We start from the raw sequence: 14,513 nt of genomic DNA on the forward strand, positions 1-14,513 counted from the left end.
ACATTTTAAAGACAGTGTCTTCAAACGCGCCTCAGAGCTTCTCCAAAGTTTCAGTGACCCCATTTTCCAACAATTTTAGAACGTTATTCTGCAATGGAGGTGGAAGCAAGAATGACTTTGATCAAGATGATGAACCAAGTTCTTGTTCGACTAGACTAGTTCAATGGAGCAAAATTTATCCGATGGAAAGACAAGATGATCTTCTTTCTGACCACACTAAAACTGTACTATCTCTTGGATCCGAATCTGCAATCACTTCCTGAACCCACTAACAAAGACTCCAAAAACTTGAAGAAGGAAAGAGCGAGGACACATACTGAATGCCTTATTAGATCGGCTCTACAACTTCTACAAGGAACTTACAATCCCAAAAGAAATCTGGAAGGCTCTGGATTCAAATACAAGGTGCAAAAAGCAGGTACAAATAAGTATCTTATCGCATAATACTTTGATTTTACCATGAACGACCATAAACCCATACTGGAGCAACTTCATGAACTACATGTGATAGTCAACAAAATTCGATCCCTTGATATCATCCTTCCTGAATCCTTCCAAGTGGGAGCAATTATTTTCAAACTACTACTCTCTTGGAAGGATTATAGGAAGAAGCTTCTGCATAAGGTTGAAGAACTTACCTTGGAGCAAATTCAACAACACTTTTGTATTGAAGAAGAGTCTCGAATTAGAGACAGTAGGGATAAGACCTTGGCCGGTATGCTGAACTCTAAGGTAAATTTTGTGGAAAATTGATCGAAGAAGACTAATCCCGCATTACAAATAAAGAAGAAGGACGGGAATTTCAAGAAGAGCAATAACAAGAAGATATCCTGCTATGTTTGTGGAAAGAAGGGGCATTATGCTCGAGTCTGCCGACATTAGAAAGGTGGAAGAAGTCCGCAAACATGGTAGAAGACAATGTGGTGGCCATGATTACTGAAGTAAATATGACAGAATCGTTTTCTGAATGGTGGTTTGATTCAGGCGCTACAATCCATGTTTGCAAGGACAAGTCCTTATTCAAGACATATGAAGAAGTGATTGATGGCTAGGAGGTACAGATGGGAAACCAAACATGTATCAAAGTTGTTGGAAGAGGCAACATGGAATTGAGCTTCACCTCTAGAAAGACACTAACTCTCCTGAATGTTCTCCATGTTCCTGACATTAGAAAGAACTTGGTGTCAGTAAACATTGTCTGTAAGAGGGGATTCAAAGTTGTTTTTTAATCCAACAAACTAAACATATCTAAGAATGAGATGTTTGTTAGAAAGGGATATGGTTGTAATGGTATGTTCAAATTAAGTATTAATGAAGGAAAAGTTTCTGCTTATAGATGACTTTTCTAGGTACACCTATGTCTACCTTATGAGAACTAAGGATGAAGCCTTCAACATGTTTAAACTGTACAAGACTGAAGTTGAAAACAACTACAAAAGAAAATTAAAATCCTTGGAAGTGATAGGGGTGTTGAATACTTTAAAAATGAGTTTAATTCTTTCTATGAAGAATTTGGAATAATACATTAGTGTTCTACTACCAGTACCCCTCAATAGAATAGACTGTTCGAAAGGAAAAATAGAACACTTACAGAAATGATAAACTGCATGTTGTTAAAATCTAATGCACCCTTAAACATGTGGGGGGAAACACTCCTAATAGCCTGCCATTTACATAATTGAATTATTTCTAAAGTTAATAACAAATGCCCATATGAATTATGGACATGAAGGAAACCTAATTTAGCATATCTAAAAGTGTGGGGGTGCTTAGCATATTATAGAGTTACAAATCCTAAAAGAACCAAGTTAGGACTCAGAGCTAAGAGAAGTATGTTTGTTGGATATGCAGAATATAGCAAGGCTTATAGGCTTCTACACTTAGAGTCCAACATAATAATTGAAACTAGAGATGTTGAATTCTTTGAAAATAAACTATGTTCTAAATCTACAAAAAATGAATCCACAGGAAATGACAAAGAACCTGAAAGAGAAACTCAGATCTCAATACCTATTGATAATAATGAGACCGAAAGAAGAAATGACACAACTGTAACACTTACAATAGAACATAGAAAAAGTCAAAGACAAAGAACAGAGAAATACTTAGGTTCAGATTTTATCTTTACTCAGTCAATTGTATTTTTTGTTGTAGCTGATAGAGAGAAGATTTTAAATAAGATACCCATGGTCCTGAACATTGAAAATGATCCAAAAACCTATAGTGAGGCCATGACCTCTAGAGATGCTGCCTTTTGGAAGGAATTCTGTAAATGATGAAATGGATTCAATAAGATCAAATAATAGATGGGTACTAGCAAACCTGCCTCCAGGATCAAAACCAATCAAATGTAAATGAGTGTTTAGAAGAAAATACAACACTGATGGTACTGTATAAACTTTTAAGGCTAAATTGGTAGCCAAATGATTTAGTCAAAAGGAAGGGATTGATTACTTTGACACCTATGCATCAGTGGCTAGAACAACTTCTATTAGAACACTCATAGCATTAGCATCAAATGGATGTTAAAATTGCTTTCTTAAATGGTGATTTAAATGAAGAGGTTTATATGGAACAAATAGAAGGATTTGTTCTTCCTGCAAATGAGAATAAAGTCTGTAAACTAATTAAATCACTATATGGATTAAGACAATCACTTAAACAATGGCATGAGAAATTCGATTCTTGCATTCTAGCTTTTGGTTTTAAACATAATAGTGCTGATAGATGCATCTACTCAAAATTCACTGAAAATTATAGTGTAATTGTATGTTTTTTTGTTGATGATATACTTATTGTGGGTATAAATATGGTTGACATAAATGAAACTAAAAACTACTTATCCTCTGTCTTTAAGATGAAAGATTTAGGAGAAGTAGATACCATCTTGGGAATAAAAGTTAAAAAGCATAGTAGGGGTTATGCATTAAGCCAATCACATTATATTGAGAAAGTACTTCAGAAATTTAAGCATTTAGGATTTAAAGAATATAACACGCCATATGATTCTAGTATAAAGCTAGTAGAAAATACTAGTAGAGCAATTGCACAAGTTGAGTATGCTAGTGTAGTAAGAAGTTTGATGTATGTTATGCTTTGTATTAGACCTGATATTGCATTTGCAGTAAGTTAACTCAGCCGGTTTACAAGTAATCTCAGTGCAGAGCACTGGAGGGCAATTGAGAGACTTCTTGGGTATCTCAAGAGAATCTTGGAACTTGGCTTGTTTTATTGTAATTATCTAGTTATAATAGAATGATACATTGATGCAAGTTGGATTACCGGTAATGGAGATAACAAGTCCACCTCTAGATAGATTTTGGTCTTTGGTGGGGTGCGATCTCTTGGAAACTTGTATATCTCACTCAACCATGTAATCTGAATTCATAGCATTGGCGGCTGTTGAAAAAGATGCTGAATGGACTAGGAATTTATTATTGGATATAAAACTTTGGCCTAGTCCTATGCCTACAATTTCCATTTACTGTGATAATGAGACGATTCTGTCAAGAGCCTACAATGGTAAATCCAGACATATAAGTTTGAGACATGAATTTGTTAGGCAATTGATTCAAGATGTTATCATCATTATAACCTATGTGAGGTCAACTAAAAACTTGGTTGATCCTCTTACCAAGGGCTTGGCCAAAGAATTGGTAAAAATGATAACCAAAGAGATAGGATTCACTACAAGAAAATAGGTCTATAGCTACTGCAATGTAGCTACGGACACAAAAATTTGTGGATAAAGCATGGGATATAGCCACGGACAATCAATGCCCGTAGCTAAACACTGATCTTTAGCTACAGCCATTTCATCAATAGCTAAGTCTCACTTTATCCGTGGCTAATGGATATTTATAACCACGTTTAATTAAATCCGTGGCTAGAAGTCATAGAAGCTAAAAGTTGATCTTTCGCTACGGGTAGTTTGTCCGTGGCTTAAAAACACTTGGTCATGCTTAAAAATTATTCATGGTTATAGCCATAGATTTAAATTATCTGTGGCTATATAAATTATAATTAACCTTTAACTACAATTATTTATTTGTGGTTAAAAGTTATATATAATTGTAGCTACATGAATTTTAATTATCCATAGACCATAGCTATAACGATAATTAATAATTAATGGATGAAAAACTTAAAAATAATTAATAAATAATAAATATTAATAGTTAATTATTAATGAATATAGTAATAATAATAATTAATGATTACTAATTAATAATAATTAAAAGAACGAATATACAAAAGAAGGACATGACTAGGGCTCCAACTATATAATGGCCAAATTTATAATCATTGATTAAATTAGTTAAATAGCAAATAATTATTATTAATTGTTAACTAATAATAACAATTAACACATATTTTAGAATGAAATAATAAAATAATAATTAAAATGTAGAATACTAGTTAAAATAACTTAGTAAATAAGTTCTTACTAGGGCTCCAACTTTGGCCAGGTAAGCTTAAACCTAACTAGAAAACCAACTTGTATCCCTACACACAACGTTAACCAAATTGATCCCGAGTCATAGATGGCATGATTTTAAACCCCGCAAATAGTTAAAAAAATGTTGACCATAATGGTTGAACCATTAATTTGTTTGATCCTAGGCCAAGCCTAACTTGCATATATTTAAATATATGTATATATTTTGTACATAATGTATACATGTTATATATGTTATTTTATATTATATTATATATCATATATAAATATAATAATATGTGTTATATATGTGACATTTATATTATTATATAATGTATAAAATAAATTTAATTATATGCATATTATATATCATATTTAATATAAATTATACATAAAAGACTTAATCAATTAGGCACGAGCATGTGTAAGGCTTGGCCCCGACTTATGTTTTAGGCTTAGAACTTAGGCCGAGTTGGGTCCTGACATAGACTTTTTAATACCCTTTAATTAATTAATTATTTTATTAATAAGGGCTTCTTTATATACACAACTAATCATGAATGCCTGACCAACACCCTAGTTGGGCTTGGGCAGCCATAAACATCATTGATACTTTGTAAAAACTTGGCTCATGATGATCATCTCTACTAGGGTTGCCTGATCTGAAAACCATTAGTAGGGGTAAATTAACCCCAATAATAACTTCTAATTAATTAAATGTTACATATTATTTTAATTATTTTTTAATAAGAAATAATTAAATAATAATATTTTGTATTAATTATAAACATTTTGCTAATTAATTAAGGCTTTCTAATACAACTAAGCCCGAATGCCCGACCCGCACCCATGTTGGGCCTGGGAAGCCATAAACATCATTACTACCTTGTTAAAACCTAGCTCATCATCATCCCTACTAGGCTACTAGGGGTTCTTGACTCGAAAACTCAAACTCAGCGAAGCCTACAAATGGGCTTGTGCACAGGTTTTTTGTTTATGCCTATCCCCGCCCAAGGTAGATTTTAAATTTTCTTACTTCACCCCAGAAACCCTCTATTCATGCCCATCATGTTTTTCTTTTCCTCATCCCCTCCCGAAACCTCTTCGACTTTTCTTTTATTCTACTTTCTGTACCTTTAAACAAGGAACCCTTGTTGACTTTTCCAGTAGTTCCACTGATCTACTAGTTAAAGTGATTGATTATGCTAAGGTGCTGTAGCCAAGAAACTTTGCGTTCCAAAATTGAAGAATAGAGCCCAACTAAAGACCGATTGACAGCAGTCTCAACTCTCAAGGTAAGAATCCTTCTCTCTCTCTCTCTCTCTCTCTAAAATACTGCAACTTAGTCTCTAGCCATCATTGCCAATTCACTTGAATGATTCAAATAAGCTTTGTATTTAGCTTTATTACTTATGGACAACTTGGAACGGAAATTTTCTTGGTACAAAAACTCCTGAATCAAGAATTCAATCCCTTGTTGTTGATAAAGTAATTGATACATTAATTGAAACTTGGAAATCCATATCTGAAGTAACAATACATACATTTAATTTGAAGAGTTATATAGAATCGGGAATTTGAATTGGGAAGAGGAGTTCATGCAGATGATTCAAGTTCAGGTTAAATACAAAATGATTTGTTGGTTCTTCACTTATTGGGTTATCTTCCAATAACAGATATTGAAGATGCAAGGTAAGTGTTTGGAAAAATACCAAAGAGATGTTTTTTGATACAATCATGACCATTGGTTATAAATAGATGGCTGATCTACATTAGTATGGATCTTTTAGAATTATTGGTCATATGCGTCAGGAGGTAGGAGGACTAGGGACATAGTGGAATTAGGAAAGGAACTTGTCTCTTCTTGAGAACCAAAGGACCAACAAAGCTTATGGCACTTTGAATTGCTGATTTATGTCCAGTAATTACATTTATTAGATACATGTACGGAAAGCTGACTAATGTCCAATGATTAAATTTATTAGATACATGTGCAGAAATCCTAAAAGATACTTACACTTGAATTTTTGAAGAGTAAATTAGTATATGGATTAATTTTCTAAACGTCCCTCATTGCATCTTTATCTTAAATTAGTGTGAACATTATTGTTCACACTTGACTAATGTTCATGGTTCATTTCTAGCCTCATTTTCCATTGCATTGCTGAAGAAATTGCATATATAGTTCCTAAAATTCAATTCTGTTCAGATGATTTCAACCACTAGTAATTGTGGATTGAGTTGTCTTGATATTTCTAGTTTAGATATTTTCCAATGTTCTCCTAGTTTCCCATTTGTGAGTGCCCCCACACCTTTTGCTGATTGATGGAAAGGTCAAATTATAGATTGATCCCAATTAATTGGGTTCTTGGGTGGGGCTGGGCTAGTCTCAATCCAGGTCTGAACACAAAACCCAGGCCCAAGATTGGAAATTTGTGGGTTGGACCAGGCCCGATTAGAAATGATCACCCCTACATATTGTCTTTCTGAAGAGAAAATATATTTATGATTGGACTTGACCGATATGTCTTGAAATTAAGATATGTTTGATGAAATTCTGAGCATATTTCAGCAGAGAGCTTTCAAGTCACTTAGATTATAGTTGTTACTACAAAAAAAAAAGTCAGAGAAGTTCTCTATGCATCCATGTTTTTTAGTACAATCTATTACTTGATTTACAGTCTACTTTTTTTTTTTTTTTTACAAAGCCTCATTATACATGGGTTCTGATCTATACTTGTTTCAGTCATACTAATTTATACCTTCTTCAAACCAGGGGAAAAGAAATTTCTAATATTTTAAAACTATATGCTTAGGAGTTTATTTTTTCTTATAGAGTTGTAATATTTAGCCATATTTTCATTAGAGGGTTATTCTGTCTAGTCATACTTCTTTAACTGTATTGCACCCTCCTATACATACCCCCCTTATTAGAGGGTTATTCTGAGTTTAGAAGCAAATTGTCTAATAAAAAACAAATCTGATGATCGGTTTAAATCTCACCCTTTTCTTTTCTTCCTTCATATATTTGGGGTGAACTGATATATTGTATTAAATATAGAAAAAAGAGTATTGTACATGAAAGGATGAAGAAAAAGAGCCATTAACCAATGTTGGTCCTGACCATGAGAGCCTCATAAAGGAAATGCATGATAGAAAAGAATATAGGAGTGTGCACCAACTAGGTCCTCTTGGCTAGCATGCACAACAGGGAGTTACGAATCTAAAATTTGACAATTGTGCACCTGGGAACATAACTCCTTCACTAATAGGTAGGGATGGATTCGAGCCGAGCCGAGCCGAGCCGAATAGTACCAGGCTCGAGCTTGGTTCGAGTCAGAACCTTGATCTCGAGCTCGGCTCGAGTAAAAAATGCATAAGCTCGAGCTCGATTTTGAGAAAAAATATTTTATAAAAATAAAAATTATATATATAAAAAAATATTTTATATTTTAAAATTAAGAATTATAATAATTAATAATTATAATATTTTTATTATATATATTATATATATGAAATATCAAATATATATATTTGAGCCGGCTCGCGAGCCTCACGAGTCGAGCTCTAGTAGGCTCGAGCTCGGCTCATTTAATAATCGAGCCACTGTATTGGAGTGGGTGGCTCTAGTAGGCTTGAGCAGCTCGTGAAAAGCTTGGCTTGTTGCCACCCCTACCAATAGGTGGTTAATTTAGAATAACATGGTGAAGTCATGGGTCATGGCTATGATGATGCTAAGAATATAAGTACTAATGTTTCTTTATTGGATTGAAGTGACATAAAAAGAAAACAAGCATTTCAGTGATTTATAATAAGTTTTCATTTTTCTTTTGTGGGGGTTGGGGGGATTGGGGGGTTGAATTGGTTAATGATGAATAAAAGAAGGCTATTGGAGCTTGAGACTCCTGGCTTCAAGAATGGACATATGATTCAGGGGAGGGGTGATGAGGTCTATCTTGTGTTGGGGAGAAGTTATTTGGGGATAGTTTATTCTAGTCTCTTCATAAGAGATGCCTAACAACATGGGATACAGAGATCAATTAAAAGTTAAAGGAACATAACTTGTAATGGGAACTTTGTCGAAAAAAAAAATCTTGTAAATGAGACATGTAAAAGATTTGATAGTAAGGTCTGGTTTCATATGATTGATGTTGTTCTAGACTAGATTCTTGAGATCTTCAAGTGATTGATTTTGGAAACAACTACATGACACATTTCATATTATGTTATTAACTACGAATTTGTTAAACTTGATTGATGTTTTTGTATCTATGTCTGATTGGTTTTGTATCATAGAGCTAATTGTTCATAAAGGTGTTTCATGGACAATTCTGATCCTAAGTTCTTCCTCTTCCTTAGTGGGCATCTTGCTTCTAACTTTTCCTCTCGGATTTTTGTCATCCTTAATCAGTTGTTGCTCAGAATTTTGAACCACCCAATCTGTTCAAATTGGTTTTAATTTAGATTGGTTCCAACCCAAACCTGGTCCATTGACGCCTATTCTTATCTTCTACCAATGAAATGGATATTTGTTCTTCTAGATATACTTGAAAGGCCTAAGTTCCAAAATATATATCCTCTGGGGGAACCCTCCACTAGCTAGAATAAATATGTAGGAAAAGAGAAAGAAATAGGAAAACTAAAGAGTATTAATCCTACATGCAAGAGTGACCCACCTTGCATGCACGGCACATGCTTTCCTTAAGGATCTCTTGGTTGTATGGGGCCTAAGTTATTGTATTCTTTTATTTATATTGCATGGTTAATTAGATTTCACACATTATTTTATATCTTCATAAATATGATATCTAACTTATTTTCTATTATTTTCATATAGGTTGAACATGCTAAAGGAGATACTTTACATGTGCGGATGGAGACAAATTTGATTAAATTTTATACGTCAAGTTTTTCTTTTGGATTGAGTGTCATGTATTCAAGAACTTTGCTAAAATTGTAATAGATTTTAAACACATAAATGTATTAAAGCACCTTGAGATTCAATTCAATTTTTAATTATTTAATCTTTTATTGGAATTTTGTGTTCAAGCTCGATCTTATATTATGAATGAAATAAAAGCGGTAGCTATAGATTCATGTTTTTACCTACAAGTTGCTTAAACTGTGACTATAGCTTTTAATTTTTTAGTTTCGGATAACTTAAATCCGTAGCCACAGGTTTATTTTTTCATCTACGATCAAATTACCATAGCTATAGGTTCATATTTTTATCTATGGTCAAATTACCATAGCTATAGCTTCATATTTTTAGCTACGGTGAAATTACGTAGCTATAAGTTCATATTTTTAGCTATGGTCAAACTAAATCATTGCAGGTATAGGTTCATATTTTTAGCTACGGTCAACAAAAAATCGTAGGTATAGATCCACATATTATAGCTGCATATGGCACACGCTATATAGTGACATTTAGCTACGGTTACAGAATAAATCGTAGTTATAAATTCAAGTTTTTAATTACGAACAAATTAAAAGTCCTAACTAAAAAGACATATCGTTATGAATTCAGGCTTTAGCCACGGGCGTAGACCGTAGCTATAGGTTAGCTATAGCTACGGATTCTAGCATTCGTAGCTATTGCCTATAGCCACCCCAATAGTACCTACGGTTTTTTTATCGTAGCTAGTCCGTATCTATTCCCCTATAGTTACGGTTTTTGGTATTTATAACTATGGTTTTGTCCGTAGCTATAGGTCAATTTTCTTGTAGTGATTAAAATCCTTTACTTAGTCACTTGTAATGGTAACCTGACCTGAATTGAAAAACCATCAGTATTGAGTTTAAAGGGTAACAACAAGTTACAACAAGGTGACTGTTAACATTGACATTGAGAAATTTTCCATCATAACATAAACAATAATGTCCGTTATGATGAGAGGTTGAGTTAAACTCTTAATGAAGTTCTGAAATGTGTCAAATAACAGAACACATAGTGGAATTTCATCTATGTGAATATAGAAATGATGCCGCTTCTCATGAGAGTTCGAGTTTGCATCTTTAGATTGTTCATGAAACCAAAAAAGAAGCATATGGCCATAACAGTGTTGAGCAAGATTTTCCACTCTTGCAGAGAGTGGACATCTTTGTGTGTATAGGTATCTCCGGTCTGTCTTGAAAGTAATTGGTTTAAAGTTTTACCACCAATAACTTTGACAAGGCTCTGAGATATTTATAATAACAAAAGGTTTAACTTGATAAACACCTTTTGTATGCATAACCGTGTCATATAGTTTGGATTGAGGGAGAACTATGTAATTGATCAATCAATGTGGGGGATTGTTGGATATCTTATAAGAGTTAAATCCAATGTGTTTGATTGGTTAATTACATGAGAAATTGCACCTACACACTTGTTTGGAAAAATTAGATTTTCCCTTACGAAATACAGTCTTGAACTGTCCCACATTGGAAAATTATATGCTTTGTTTTCAGTATTTTAATAAGAGTTGATTTACACTCTTTAGAAATAGTAGAGGAGAGTATGGAGGTTTGATACCGCATAACGCGCGTGCACGCGTGTGCGTGCATCTTTGTTTTGGTGCGATGCTGACCGTTGATCGCAGTTGATGAGATCGATGATCACGATTTGATCAAGTGTGATCAAGAGGTACAATTCAAAATTAATGGTCATTAATTATTAATTACCTTTTAAACAACCACAATGTTTGAAATTGTGACTGTTCAAGGTGCCTTCTCTAAACCAACACCTACCTTTTCTTCATACTAATTCATAAACTATTTAAGGAGCATGAATCATACTTCTCAAACACATATTTTCGAAATTCATTTTCTCTCTCTCTCTCTGTCCGGTCTACTACAGTCTCACAGAAGGTTTCTTCGAAGACTCTTCAACTCTGCTGGTTGCAGATTCTCACCCAAGGCTCTGTTGTATCATAGGAACAAATTTGCCTGTAACCCAATAGCAAATTCAGTGAAACTGAGTAGGGGTAAATAATATTTTAAAGACAATGTCTTCAGACGCGCCCCAGAGCTTCTCATCCAAAGTTTCAATGACCCCATTTTTCAACATCCTTTTTCTTTTCTTTGTATATATTTTTACATTGCACCCACATCTTCTCTTTGTATATATTTTCATAATCCATTGCACGGATCCTTTTCTTTCCATTCCAACCGAATCGTTCAGATTGAAAGTTAAGTTTAACATATTTTCAAAGTCAAAAAAATTCTCTATTTCTCTCGCTTGCAAGATAACATGATTGTATGAGTTTTCCCTATTTACGTGCCTCTCTCTTTCTTATATGTCTCCAATATTAATCCTATTGGAGACACAATTGTACGAAAATCAACAATGATGTTGATACACAGAGGAGCTTATGGAAAGGAATGAAGCATTTGAATTCTTAATGAGACTCAATTTTAGAATATAATATCTTTAACCTATGCCTTGTTTAGTAGTGAAGAGAGTAGAGATAGGTACACATGTAGCGAATGGTTTCAAATCATTATGCACATGATGGAGTGAAATCATAGGCTATTGAGGAGAAAAAAAGTGAATATATGTAGGGGTGTCGATTGGACTGGATTTGGTCCAACCCGATCTAGTCCAATGTGAGTCCATTATTACAAATGGATCAGGTCCAATCCAATCTAATGAATAATTTGGACCATTTTGGATTGGTCCAATTCAATGTTTAGACCGTTCAATTTGTTCAAATTCATTTTAATTTAGATTGATTGTAACCCAAACCTGGTCCATTGACACCTATATTCCTATCTATATCAATGGACCGAATATTGGCTTAATCCAATATAAATTTATTATGGATGGACCAGGTCCAGTCCAATCTAATAAATATTTTGGACTGGATTGGTCCAATCCACTATGTCTTTTTGGTCCATCCAATCCGTCCAAATTGATTTTGGAGTGGATGGGGTCCAGTCCAAACCCAGTCCATTGACACCCTTAAATGTATGTGATTATTGAAAGAACTTAATTGGAATAAATTAGGGGGACTTGCTAGAAATTACATAGCTTAAATTTGTATGATTCTAAAATAATATAAGAAGGGTGGAAATGCAAATGTAATCACCATTCCAAAAGACAACAAGGGGATTGGTGAAGAAAAATAGATTATAGAGTAGTTAGATGCGATGAGAGCAGAATTTGAGAAGTATGGTCAATTGCTTAAACACTTGGAAAGTGATATCAAGTGGGGCCTATGTAGGCATGGGCCCCTATAATATTTTCAGTTGAACATTCTTTAGAAGTGATATCAATATCAGCCCAAATGGCCAACTATATATCAATCTCTTGTTAAAGCCTAGCTTAGTATATCATCTTATAAACTGGATTGAACTTGACTAACTTGGTCTGGATCCATGTTGGATCAATCAGTTCCATAAATTCATTATCTTACATTAGTCTCTAGCTTAAATCTGATCGTTTGTAGTTGAAGACGAGCACAACTCGTTACTTCACTAGGAGAAAAATTAGCAAAGCCGGCGGTTTAAAGCAGGCGGTCTTAACAACCGCCGCTATAGTGAAAACTAAGCTGACGTTCCCCGTGAAACCGCTGCTTACAACCAAAAGTACAACTTGAGCGACGGTTTTTGGGAACAGAGATGGCAATTTTTATTCTTGAACCGGATTTAAACCGGTCTAACAGTAATTAATCGATAGAGAGAGAGAGAGAGAGAGAGAGGGTAAGTGCAAAATTTTTCGAAAAGCCAAAAAAATCCCGCGTTCGCATTCTACTATTGCTTGTGCTCGACAAGCCAAGCGGTTTCCTCAACCAAAAAGGTTTGGTACAAGAAGAAGGGAGAATGCAAGAAGAGATCGATTATCCCACTGTTCCACCCGTACCAGCGTTGTTCGACTGAGAGCACAAGAATAAATTGACCGAGAAATTGATGGCATACCAACATTGTACGACTTAGGAAAGCTTCGTACTACCATTACTCGTTTGGGAATTCTCCATGGAGATGTAAGTCGATCGACTGAGAGAAGGGAAAACTTGTTTCCACCGATTGGGGAAGCTCTGTACCAACATCGGTAGTTATATTACTTCAACAAGGTAATGTTCTAACCCTTTTGGTCATTTTTCATTATCTAACACTTGCATTTTAGGTTGATATGTTCTTATATTCTGTTTTGATTTTCTTCATTCTTTATTGTTGTTTCCAATTCTTTCTTTATCCTCAGTCTCCCCAATGGATCCAACGCTTATCTCTAGATTTTCGTCTCTCAGCCCCAAACTCTTCTTTTTTGGGTATTCATCCAGAAGCTGATGATACATGATAGCAAGGTTTAGATTGGGGACAACTTAGGATGTTTCTCATGCAAATCTGACTACAAAGCTCTCACAGGCCAACCATCTCAGCCTGCTCCATGGGCTTGGATTTGACAGGTCCCCACCAAGGTTATCTCACAAACTGGTATAATTTTCTTCCATGACCGCCACCTTAGACCTAAGCCGGTTGCAAATTAGAAAAACGAATTACAAATCTCGAAACCTATATGACGATGCAGATAGCGCATGAAGTCAAAGCCAAAGCTACAACATTGATTCCATGAATCCAATTTGCAAATTTATTCTTCGATTATTCTAGCTTGCCAATTTGTTATTACGAGAATAGTTTGCTTTGCAAGTCTTCCTTGTAAGACTGATTTGCTCTATGATTTTGTAATTTTACAAGTTTGTAGTTTATGAATCTAGTTTTTACAAGTTTGTAGTTTACTCCTTTACAACTATCATTATTCAACTTTTTAAATTTAATTTATTATACTGATTGTATTTATTGTATTTTTATTATAATTTATTGATTATCTATTAGAGATTAAATTATTATTTGAGATTAATTTGTTTCTTAACTAATTTAATATATTTTTAGTATTTGTTATATTTTTTAAATCATTTTATTTGTTGTGTTTTCATTATCAATATATTTTCAATAATTGTGTATTTTTACTATACATTTTCAATAATTATTGAAGATTAAACTATTGTTATTTAGTAGAGATTAGACTATTAATTTAGTTGAAACTAGAAGTGATAGCGGGTTGGTTCGGTCCGGTTGTAGGCTGTTTGGCCAA

General features: G+C 34.0%; 1 long non-coding RNA gene across 1 annotated transcript; it reads left to right on the forward strand.

The window, feature by feature from the left end:
- The first annotated feature begins 5,347 nt into the window (after positions 1-5,347).
- On the forward strand, positions 5,348-9,469 carry LOC104590431 (uncharacterized). Its single transcript, XR_734105.3, has 2 exons — positions 5,348-5,733; positions 9,276-9,469. It is a non-coding gene; the product is annotated as an uncharacterized LOC104590431 (long non-coding RNA).
- Positions 9,470-14,513: the final 5,044 nt, after the last annotated feature.

This window comes from Nelumbo nucifera, chromosome 6 (genome assembly GCF_055504915.1).
Source record: "Nelumbo nucifera cultivar China Antique chromosome 6, China Antique-T2T, whole genome shotgun sequence".
Lineage (NCBI taxonomy): Eukaryota > Viridiplantae > Streptophyta > Magnoliopsida > Proteales > Nelumbonaceae > Nelumbo > Nelumbo nucifera.